Source organism: Euprymna scolopes, chromosome 7 (assembly GCF_053919585.1).
Source record: "Euprymna scolopes isolate OS-2025 chromosome 7, ASM5391958v1, whole genome shotgun sequence".
NCBI lineage: Eukaryota > Metazoa > Mollusca > Cephalopoda > Sepiida > Sepiolidae > Euprymna > Euprymna scolopes.
Window position 1 is genome coordinate 91,839,307 of NC_136488.1, and position 12,500 is coordinate 91,851,806.

At 33.6% G+C, this 12,500-nt stretch overlaps 1 long non-coding RNA gene across 1 annotated transcript in view; it reads left to right on the top strand.

Moving 5' to 3' along the window:
• LOC145279826 (uncharacterized) overlaps positions 1 to 12,500 on the top strand; it is a 302,766-nt gene that overhangs the window by 11,764 nt on the left and 278,502 nt on the right. The gene's annotated exons all lie outside the window — the stretch shown is intronic.

Genomic DNA, 12,500 nt, shown 5'->3' on the forward strand with positions numbered 1-12,500 from the left:
TGGTAACAGGAGGAATAGGCATATGTTCATGTAATGATTTATTAATTATATTTGTAAAATATATTTTTCTTCGCTGTCTTTGAATCTAATATTTAATCCTGATCGATATTTGAGTCACCGTATTCGTAGAAAGATTAAAGTTAGTCGAAGGCGAACTGACACAGTCACTAATGTACACTTTTATTCGATTCTCAGATACCATTATCAAAATCAAATTACGAATATCACTGGAAAAGGTATTTGTTCGTTAAATTAATATATATCACGCCGTATAGTAAATCTGAGAATTTTAGCGTCTCCGATATCTGTTTTGCCATACAGTTTGCATACAAACAAATACAATTGCTAAACTAAAAACATTATATTTTAGAATTCAGCGAGACTTCATGAGTTGAATCATATAATTTGGCGTTCCGTTTACCATGCGTTTAATTTTGTTCTTTCGTGTAATTTTTATAACAATTTTTCATTTTATTTTAAATTAAAGCTTCCATATGCAGCATAATCACATTGGCACAGAGGTTCTTTTCTGATTGCCGACATTAAGCAATTTGAAGTCTGGACAGTACCAGATAGGTGCATATTTAGAAATACTGAATGATGTATGTATTTAGGAAAGTCGGTATGCATAATACCTCAAGAGGACAAACGGCCCTGTCTCGCAGAGTTCCAGGTCACTGTTAAGCAAGGTATAGAACCTATTAGCCTCCATTTGATATTCTGGAAGGTTACCATGCTGAAGATAAATGGGTTTCCTTAGACGTGGTGAAGACAATACAATAAATGTTGTTGAGAAATAAAACCGGATAGAGGGAGTATGCTGGCTGTGTACAGTAATCTACTATTGATGGTGTCACAAACACAAACAAAACTCCGTTTTCATTTGTTTTGAACTAGCACGGAAGTAGCAAAATTCACATAACGTTTTTAATAATACGCATGTGCGTAATATGTTTTAACAGGAGATAACAAAACACACCAAAAATAATTATATTTATCCAATCTATTTTTATGTGAAATAAAATTCTTTTTGTTGTTATTAATACATATTTGAATAATAGATATATTTGTCCAATAATAATAATAATAATAATAATAATAATAATAATAACCCATGACATTGGAATGGAATTTGGGATTGGAAAGTGTGCACTAGTGGAGATGAAAAAGGGAAAACTAAAAACTTGAGAAGAACACGAAAACGCTTAGAAACAACGCTATACAGTAGAAATCTAATTAAAGGAATAGACACCTGGGCAGTATTGCTAATAAGGTACTCTGGACCATTCATAAGCTGGACAAAAGAGAAATTTAGGCAAGCTCTAGTTCATCACCACATAGCTGCTAAACTTTTGGCTGACCAACAATACGGATTTAGACAAGCTCGTTCTACAGCAGATATCCTTACTGTAATCTCTGAACGTATATACCCTTCACTGGGCAAAGCAGTGAAGGTAGAGCGGTAGACCTAGATATATCTAAGGCAGTTGACAGGGTTTGGCACGATGGTCTTCTCAAGAAAATCGGATCTTACGGTATCACTGTACGAGTACTTAACATAAATAGATCTTTCTTAAATAGGAGAAGAATCCAAGTTGTCCTCGACATCTAAACAATATGATATAAATGCGGGTGTACCTCAGGGGTCGATCCTTAGACCTTTATTATTCCTAATATTCATAAACGATAACGACCGACTCTATGTGAAAAGGAACAATAGGAAAAACACTAATAAATGTAGAAGACTGCGTAGAATAGACAAAAAAAATTTAGAAAAGTACATGAGCCAGAATATAGAAAGACTAATCACTGTAGCCAGAAACACCATCAAGAAGAATGATACAGGATACGATGAAACCAAAAACAAACAGACAAGAAAAGAAAAGTGGGAAGAGAAAGCACTACATTGGCGATTCATAAAAATGACAAAAAGAAGAGAATCGCGTAAAAACCTGGACATGGCTAAGGGAAGGACACACGAGCAGAGAAACAGAATCTCTACTGACAGCTGTATAGGACAATGCGATTAGAACGAATCACATCAAAGCTAAAATAGACAAAACACAGGAAAATAGTAAATGTAGACTTTGTGGACAAAAAGATGAAACGATAAACCACATAATTAGCGAATGAAGTAAATTAGCCCAAAATATTATATAAGGACAGACACGACCGCGTTGGAAAGGCAGGTCGCTGAAAGTTTTGAAGACGGCTGCATCTCGAACACGCAAACAAATAGTTCAAACACAAGTCGGAGACTATACTGGAAAATGAAAACCACAAAATCCTTTGGGATATGAAGATACAAACAGATAACCCCTATTCAAGCCAGACCACCGGACGGCATAGTAATCAACAAGAAAAAAATGACCTGTCAAATTGTAGATGTTGCCGCCACAGCAGACCACAGGGTTAAGAGGAAAAAGTCAGAAAAGCAAAACAGAAATGCGGAACTTGCCACAAAACTAAAAAGGAATATGGAACCTGGAGAAAATCAAAAATAATTGTAGAAGCATTAGAAACAGTTCCAAAAAACTTGGAAACTGAATCCAGGGGAAGGCTCATACTATGCAACAAACTGTAATGTTGGAAACAGAGGAAAGAAAATGTTCAAATGTAAAACTTAATCTGCATGACTGACAATCGCCAGCAGAAAATATAGAACATGCCAGAAAAATAAAACAAAAATCAAATCAAGAAAACCGAAGCTACAAAGATGTAAAATGAGTACTCCCTCCCCTTCCTGTCTTCCTCCCCTTCCTAATCACTCTTCCCCTCTTATCTCATTCCCCTTCTCCTCCCCTTTCCATCCCCCCTTCCCATCTTCCTTTACCTTCCCCCTACCAATATTCTTCTCCTCCCCCTCAGCTACTCCCAAAAAATAGTCGACCGAGGAGTAAAAGCACTTATTAGACCTCCACTTGATTAGTACGGAGGGGACTGGGACGTTGGGGAGGTTTATTGTCACCTAAATTCTAGTGAAGATTAATGGTCATTGTCAGCAAGAAGTCAACGGCAATCGACTGTTGCGATGGCGCAAATTTATTTGCAAACGTTGTCGAAAGATGAGGATTACTGGAAATCTGGAGAGACTATCACCCAGACTCCAGGGAACACCACCGGTTTTTGTTTGTGAGTAATCTCTGATTATGATCTGTGTGAGAACTCCGACCAAGTGAATAATAAAATTGTTAACAAGAAGTTCATAATACGTGCGGTTTCTCTATATGCATCTGTCGTGGTGAATAAATGTATACGTGATTAAGACAAATATTTCATTAATTATAAACACATTTTTACAGAGAAGCTTTTGTGACAATGTTACCTATCCGTTTGAGCATTTTAATAAATGAACTTATTTTTATCAACGAAGATCAATAATTACAATTTCTTTGATAATATTACCGAACATAATTTCATATTTTTATTTATCTCCTTTCCAGGATATTGGACACAAGGTCAAGTGCAAGTTTGATGAATGTTTTTTCTGTGGAACGAACTCGATTCGAACTTGAGACACCCATGTTTCTTCGTTAAACACGTAGCCACCATCACAAAATGTGTGTGTTTATTTCACTTTCTAACTGGATGCGTATTTATAGCGTCGGTACCGGTACACCTTTTGTACCAGACATAGCTGATTTTTTTTATGCCGACTATTTACGTAAACGATCGGTAGATAGCGAAGCGTTTATCCAATCATTTGACAAGAAAAGAAGACAAATCAACTTGTAAACTGATTACACCGTGAAGTGGCGATTGTTAAGAATTTGCTACTGCGAAAAAAGGGGGGATAAAGACAAATACTTAACGAACAACTGTTACAAAGAATAATAAGTTATAGAAATATTGAAAGAGGTCATGAAATAAAGAAGGAAATAGAAATGGAGAAAAAGAAAAGAAATACAGTAGAACCCCCGGAATACAACATTAAAAATTTGTAACAAATAACAGCACAGTATATAATACACGTGTATATAATCAAATAACATTATAAAAAGGACCGTAAGGCGGAGCAAATCTCGTAATCAATGCCCGGAAATACATCGTATTCTACATAGTAACCTAAAAAACGTATTCTAGGGCAACCGTATCCCGAGATTCTACTGTATTACATATGTTAATATATATATATATATATATATATATATATATATATATATATATATATATATATATATATATAGGTTCATTTATACAAACATTAATGGCTACATATGTGCATACATGTTTCTGTAATCACCCGTTCTAAGGGAGATTACGTCTTCAGGCCATGAATTATCTTCGAAAACTGACATTTCCAGACACAAATAAAACAAAAAAAAAACACAGCTTTTCTTCATTTCGTTAACAAACTTTAGAAATCTTGTCACCTAATATGGGTGTGGGGTTTATATGTAGGAGGATTGAGTGAAAAAAATGCTGATTAAATTTTATAAATTCATATTTATATTTATTCTAGTTTTGTGCTTATAATTTATATTTCGGTGCGTATGTGTAAGTTGGATTTTAACAAACGTGTGTACCCACTACTAAGTGTATATGTATATATGTTTGTTGTGTGTGTAAACGAAGAATGCCGGCTAAACCCCAATTGGTAACAACCGGAAATATCTAAACTCTTTGGACCACAGGCCAAGCGAGACAAAATGTCGAGTCCCTCGAGCACGTTAACACAAGTGACCAAAGAACGAGAATGATAAAAAGAATAAAAATAAAGGGTTAGGATATTAGTAAAATAAAAACCTGTGATGAATGGATCGTTCAAGTACTTTGCTCATCCTCCTACACATAAACCCCATCCATATTAGGTGATTTCTACAGTTTGTAAACGAAATGAAGAAAAGTTTTTTTTTTGGGGGGGGGGTTGTCTTGAAATATCAGTTTTTGAAGATAATTCATGGCCTGAAGATGTAATCTCCCTTAGCATGGGTAATTACAGAAACATGTACGCACATATAGTGCCATTAATGTTTATATAAATAAACTTAATATACCTGCTCTGTTTACTCATTGAGCACTTTTTGGTAGACACATGTTGTTTCATTGGAAACTAAACTCTACCGCCATAATATATATATATATATATATATATATATATATATATATATATATATATATATATATTGTTTTAACAAAATAAAAACAAGACTTCAAAGAATGGGTTGATAGCAACAGTGTATTTCATCGTTAGTTACAATTGTTTCAAAACTATTCGGACAAATCCAAACATTATGTCGTTTGAAAATTTTCACAAGAACTGCCTTTCTTCAGACTTATTGAATAAATAACACTTTAACAATAAAACATTATGGAAACCATTTCCCTTATAAGGAAAGGAAACAAGCGAAAATATTTTACTTATATCACAAAGTATATTTGTAGGCAGGGTTTCCATATATATATATATATATATATATATATATATATATATATATAAGGACACCATGTTTAGGCATGCAGTGGATTACGATTTCCACGTTCGGATTGATAAAAAAAGCATTTCTCGTCTTACAAAATACGGAATAGACGTTAATGTAGAACGCATCGTGGAATGGTGCACAGCTATCTTTTTAAGATTATGTAGTCTAATATATTAGAGAAATGCTTCAATCATATAAGTACTGAATGACATGAGTAGATACAATCATCTTGGATAAGTTAGTAAAACGTTTTATATACATATGTGTGTGTGTCTCTGTGTGTGTCTCTGTGTGTGTGGGTGTGTAACCCGCATTTGGAGCTTGTAGCGATATTATAATAAATATTAGTTACATTTAAAATATATTGGAAGAGGGTGGCTTTACTACATCAGTTAGATACAAAAAGAAATAAAATGACAAAATTATGCTCAGTTAATCAGTTTAGCTTCAGTTTGAAACAGCATTAGGTTCATTCGTGGAAATGCTCCGTTACTAATAGAAATCCGTGTGCATCTTATCTACACATGCATTAAGTTAAATCTAGGTTTATATTTAGGGTCCGATTGTACAAAATGCAGAATAAATGACATTGTGAAACGCATCGCGGAATCATGGACAGCTGGCCGCGTGAATTTATGTGGAGGCAAATATGTCAGGGAAAGACTCAGAGTATGCAAATTATACTCATGACATGAATAGATTTTATCATCTTGTATAAGTAGTAAAACGTATTATTATTATTATTATTATTATTATTATTATTATTATTATTGGCTCACAAAGAGTTTTCACATAGGTCAGCAAAGATCTATGTGGCGTTCCCTGGAAGCTGAGTGACAACAAGTCTCCCAGGATTTCCAGTACTTTCCACCTCTTTCGATAACATTTGCAAATGAATTTGCATTATCGTAAAAGACGCTTAATATTGATTTATCGCTAGCAGCGGCCAGTGGTCTCCATTGGAATCTGACTGGCAATAAGCCTCCCCAAGATCTAAATGCTCTTCGAACTTGTTCAGCGGAGGTCTGGACAGAGATCTCTCTCTCTTCGGTTTTTCCATCCTCCTTGACCCTACTTTACTATTTGGCCTCACTCTTTGTGGGGGGGGGGTTCAATGAGGGATGGGGAAGATGATAGAGAACTTATAGATATGCAGTTTGAGTATTCTTGATTCCATGTAACGCTTCTTCATGTTTTGTCTCTGCAGCAGTTTGTCTGGCCCACTTATGTGGCTCGTGTGTGTCATTCTCCGCATTCAAGGGTTTTCATTATCGTTATTCGTTGTATCTTTCTAACCATTCCTCTGATTCAAATTTCTCCCATTCTTTTTTCAAAGTTTTAAGAATTGTTCCTAGGTATTATCTTGAATTCCTTAATCATAGTTCTCTGGTTAGTTCTGTGTATTAGCTCCGTTTCTTTTTCTTTTTTTTTTTTTTTTTATATTCAATCTGTGGTCAGCTTGAACAGCAAATTCTACGATTTGGCAGGACTTTTCTTTCTTGTTAATTATTACGACATCCGGTCTTCTTGCTTGGATGGGTTTATCTGTTTGTATGTCCATGTCCGATAGAATTTTGCTATTCTCGTTTTTAAGTACTCTTGTCGACTTATGCTTGTACCATTTGTCTGTGAGTTCGAGATACAATTTTTGCATTATTATTATTATTATTATTATTATTATTATTATTATTATTATTATTATTATTATTGTTATTGTTATTATTGTTGTTGGGGTGGTGGTGGTGGTGATGGTGATGGTGGTGATGGTGGTGGAGGTATTTGTTTGTATTTTTTTTAGCTCGCATTTGGGACTGATGTAGATATTTTTTGATGGGGCTATTCTATAAAATACACGGTGTAGTACAGGGTGACCAAAAAAAAAAAAAGAAAAAAGCTAAATGGAGTCCATCTAGAACATATGCTGTAGAACGAAGAAAAAAGGCCAAAGACCCTAGTATTTTGATGTGATGTTTTGAATATAATAAACTAGTTATGACCAAAGTTTAATTTCATTCGGACAAAACACTAAGAAACGGGGCCTAATTAGAATTGGGGCCCGTTTTTTGGAGGGCACCCTGTATTTTTTTTTTTTTAGTTGAAACAAGGGTAAAAATTCGGAACGACATGGTGTGTTTTAATAATCTTCTTTTTTGTATGTTGGTTTATTTGTTTTTCAGAGATGAAGTTTGTCTCTGAACATTCGTTTCGTAAATGGCTATACTCGTTGTTTATCCTTTATGGTGAAAGTATAAGATGTTTATTTAATGGACGAATTACTTGGTTGACCAAAATCAAAATGGCGGAAATTTTCAGATAATGAAATAAAAAAAAGGATACATTTACGGGAAAGATGATATGGAAGGGGGATTGGAGACGATAAAAGTGGGCAATGTATTTAGGGACCGACACTCAAAGTTACCGAAAAATATATTTCACTACTTTCTCTCTCTCCCCCTTCTTCTTTTTATCTCCCCCCTCTTTCTCTTTCTCTCCCTCTCTCTCCCACCGCTATCTCTCTCCACCTCTCTTTCTCAATCTTTCTTTCCTGCAACTTTGTTGGCGTTTATTTAATGCTGAAACGCGATACATATTAGCACTAATTAATCAACGTACATTTTGCAGCAAACATGGCTGTTCATGCCTTATTCAATATGATGCGTACCTAAGTTAACATTTTAAGACTAGGATTGAAATTAGTTTAATTAAAAAAAGTCAGGCTTTTCAGGGTCACAAAAGTTCTAAAGTGTTCTGATACTAAACTTCATTTGTTTCGCTCGCGGTCAGTGAAGGATAAATCTTTCTAGACTGTACGATTTTCTTTATTATCTGGTCCTTATCTAGAGTGCTTCTGTTTGAAGAGTGGGCTTTCTCCTCATTAATAACAATCTTTTCTCTTACTCTACCCACGTACGAAGGCAAGTTAATCGAAATTTTACATTGGTCTCCGTCTCTTCGGATACATAGACAAGTCTAATAATACGAAATTAGCAATGGAAATCATTTAAAGACGTGTGCGTCGTATCAATGGGGATGCGTGTACTGAGTAAAATGACTAAATAAATATTTTTATTCTTTTAAAAAAGAGCATCATGAGACGGGGTATTTTATAAGGGAGATAATTCATCTTTCTCTCGTGATGCACTATTAAAAACAATATTATTTTTTTTAAGTTCAGTTGTTTTAAATAAATGAATGGGTAAATGTGTGATATTTTATTTAATCCGTTCAGTCACGACTTGAAACATTTTTATTGTAAAACTTTATTCATCTTCCTCGAGGTGATCTGCTAATCAACCGGTGTTTGCCTGATATAACATGTTTGAAATATGTCCATTAAGCAAGGCAATGACACTATCCTATCCGTAGTGCATCAAATTTACTATTTACAACCATTTTAAAAAGTGCCCAATACATTGAACTAGATGACTGCAAAGAGGAGTTTGTAAAATTAAAAGACAAGAGTCTCATTCTAACATTCATAAAAACAACTTTATTCATCTCTGTTAGTATGCTAGTACTGAGAAACGATTAGTATTTGAGATAGTTAATATGTATGGACGTAGACAGAGGATAAGACAGACTCGTTGAAAGAGAAAGAGTTTATGTGTAGGAACAATCCTATAGGAAAATGTATCGTATTAAAGTCTGTGTTCAGCGGTAGCCATATTGGTTTGTTTGTCTTCTCGTTGCCCAGGGGTCAAAGGGCCCTGGTGAAGTTGCGCCCCAACAGAGGAGTGTGTTGTTAGACGGTAGCCAGGAAAAAATAAAGATAGAATCGCTGTGGGGTTAACATTTTATACACTTAGTCATTCGGTCAACTCGCCTGAGAGATGGTCTCTGATGGGGTAAACCAGAAAGGAAGTTGACCGCTACAACCAATCAGCAACGATGTTATTAACGAAAAATATTCAAAACCTTATGCCGCAAGTATTCGCTTTTGTTGCTACAAGTTATTTTATTACATAAAATTGCCGAACTACAACAAAGACATTTTTTGTTCGATAATAGACATTCCAGACCTCAAATTCCCTTCAACCGAGGGCGAATGTGTGAGAGGGAGATTTCCTCTTGATGTTTTCGTAAGGAAACGCGCATTAAAGAATTTAGATTTAGTAACAAATGCTGACTATGGGGCGTTTGTTTTGTTTTTAAACTTAGCAACGAATAAGTAATTTGCGCATGCCTCTTCCCTCTTTATGTTTTGTTTTTGTAACTTAACTAAGTAAATATGCATGTTTTTTTACTTAACTACGAATAAGTAATTTCGCTTCCCCCCCCTCTCTCTCTCTCTCTTTCTCTCTCTCTCTCTCTCTCTCTCTTGCTCTTACTGCCTGTCTATTTCTTTGTCTTTTTTCCCTTGTGTCAATATAGGAAAATGGTAAATTAGTTGAATTACCTCCTTTCGTCTGCATTGTTGTATCAGTTAAATTTACTCGATCGATTTGTTTAGAAATTAAATTCAAGTATTACCATTGTTAAAAGATTACATTTTTTTGCGTTACTTAAAATAAATAAACAAAGTAATAGAAGATTGTATTTTATTACTTTTTTCGTAACTTAAAATAAATAGACATAGTAATAGAAGACTGTATGTTATTTTTTTTTGCGTTACTTAAAATAAATAGACATAGTAATAGAAGATTGTATTTTTGCGTTACTTAAAACACATAGACACAGTAATAGAAGATTGTATTTTTTTGCGTTACTTTAAATAAATAGACATAGTAATAGAAGATTGTATTTTTTTTTTTGCATTACTTTAAATAAATAGACATAGTAATAGAAGATTGTATTTTTTTGCGTTACTTAAAATAAATAGACATAGTAATAGAAGATTGTTTTTTTGCGTTACTTAAAATAAATAGACATAGTAATAGAAGATTGTATTTTTTTGCGTTACTTAAAATAAATAGACATAGTAATAGAAGATTGTATTTTTTTTTGCGTTACTTAAAATGAATAGACATAGCAATAGAAGATTGTATGTTATTTTTTTGCGTTACTTAAAATAAATAGACATAGTAATAGAAGATTCTATGTTTTTTTTTTTGCGTTACTTAAAATAAATCGACATAGTAATAGAAGAGTGTATTTTATTTATTTTTTCTTTTTCGAAAGAATACATGTTAGATCTCAAACGTTCACTTTCGAATTGATATATTTGATAGACAGCATGAAATTCATCCCTCCAATATATATAGTCACTTTTTGTGTTAAAAAAAATATTTTATTGTTTCCGAAATCCATTCATTCATTTCGTATGAATCAGATTATTCCATTGTTGGCATAGTTTCATCGATATTTTTCTTGTTAGAATTCTTTCTAGAAATACATCGGGTACTCATGGAAAGAAGTAGATGAAGGTTGCCAACATCCTAAATGAATGTGGTTTTGTGGAACAGACTCGAATCGGACTTGCATCCAGATTGCCAGTCCGTACCGTTAAGTACTTAGCCACCGTCAGCTATTTTGAGAAGTTGCTTTAATTCAGACCTTATGCCAAACTTCTAATCTAATAATTTAGCGGTAATAAGACTCTACAAGCATTGTTTGTCAATTTAATCACTTGTGTCTAAATCTGCCGTCGTAGAGAGGAAAATTAATTGAGACAATTTATAAGATTTCCAATGCATTCACGATATATATTTATATAATAGGTGTATTTGAAGTCCTTATAGTTGGAGAACTTTCATAGGTTTGTTTAAAATTTAGGAGAATTTATAAAATTCTAGTATAGACAAGTACTTCTACTAGTATTTATACACAAGATTAAATAAATAGACGTTCTGTCCAGACGGTCTGCCCTGAGTAGCACTTGACAGGCAATGCCTGATGGGTAAGGATCGTTCCAAATTTGTTTGTTATACACTAAGTCAGTATGTAATGTCAAAAGGCATTTTGAAGATGAATCACTTAATTTCCAGTCTGTTACTGCCAACAAGATTACGAGGAGTCTCACTACATTTTGGTCAAGAAAAACAAAAAATATATTTTGGCACATTTCAAAATGGTTATGTGAAGAAGGTTGGCTATGCTGCTGGGTGGCAGGGTCGCCATATTTCGTATAACAAACAAATTTGGAACGATTCTTTAGTCTTTGAGCCAGGATCTGGATGCCAAATATATATATATATATATATATATATATATATATATATATATATATATGGAGAAAACTGGAAAGACAGAGGGAAAGAAAAAGAGGGGGGTGTTTGGCACAAACAAACAAAACTTTTGCCACTTTCTTCATTCTCGACAACACTTTCGTGCTGCATCAGATAACTTACCCAAATCCCATTATATATCGAAAGTTGTGAGTGGTCTACAGAATCAGCAAACCATGTTCTAGTTCTGCTAGATATACAAAAGTCTACTTTGATGACATCATATTTGCACAAGCTGTTCATAAATGGAATGTTGTCTTCAATTAATTATCTCTAATTAGTATTATAAACGAAGAATTTTCCATAAAAAGAAAAACATTCCCTTAAGAATAGTCGCTATCTCTCTGTCTCTCTATTTCTGTCTCTCTCTCTCTCTTTCTCACTTTATATATATATATATATATATATATATATATATATATATATATATATATATAGTAGAAACGATAATTAATAAAAGCTGAGGAAAGTGCTCAATACTGTTGTAGAGCAAATATGCATTTTATTTTTTATTACCGTATATTTCTGCTAAGTTACATTATTGCTTCAGCTACCCGATATATATATATATATATATATATATATATATATATATATATATATATATATATATATATATAAGGAACTTTGTCGGAGAGAATGTGAGTTCGTTGCTAATCGGCTGGATTTATTTTTATGAAATTTAACACAAATATACGTTATGTGGCTGGTAGTGTTCTTAGATAGGTTTTGTATAAGAATGTTTTCGGTAAGTATCGATAGCCGATAATTGAAAAATCCGATGAAAGAGGGAACAGACTATTTTGATTCAATTACGCCTTATACAGCCTTACCTCTCACATGCATTGAAAAATTTTATTACCGGACAAGCAAAAAGGGCAAGCATATAAAATCAAAAGTACGCTCTTTGATA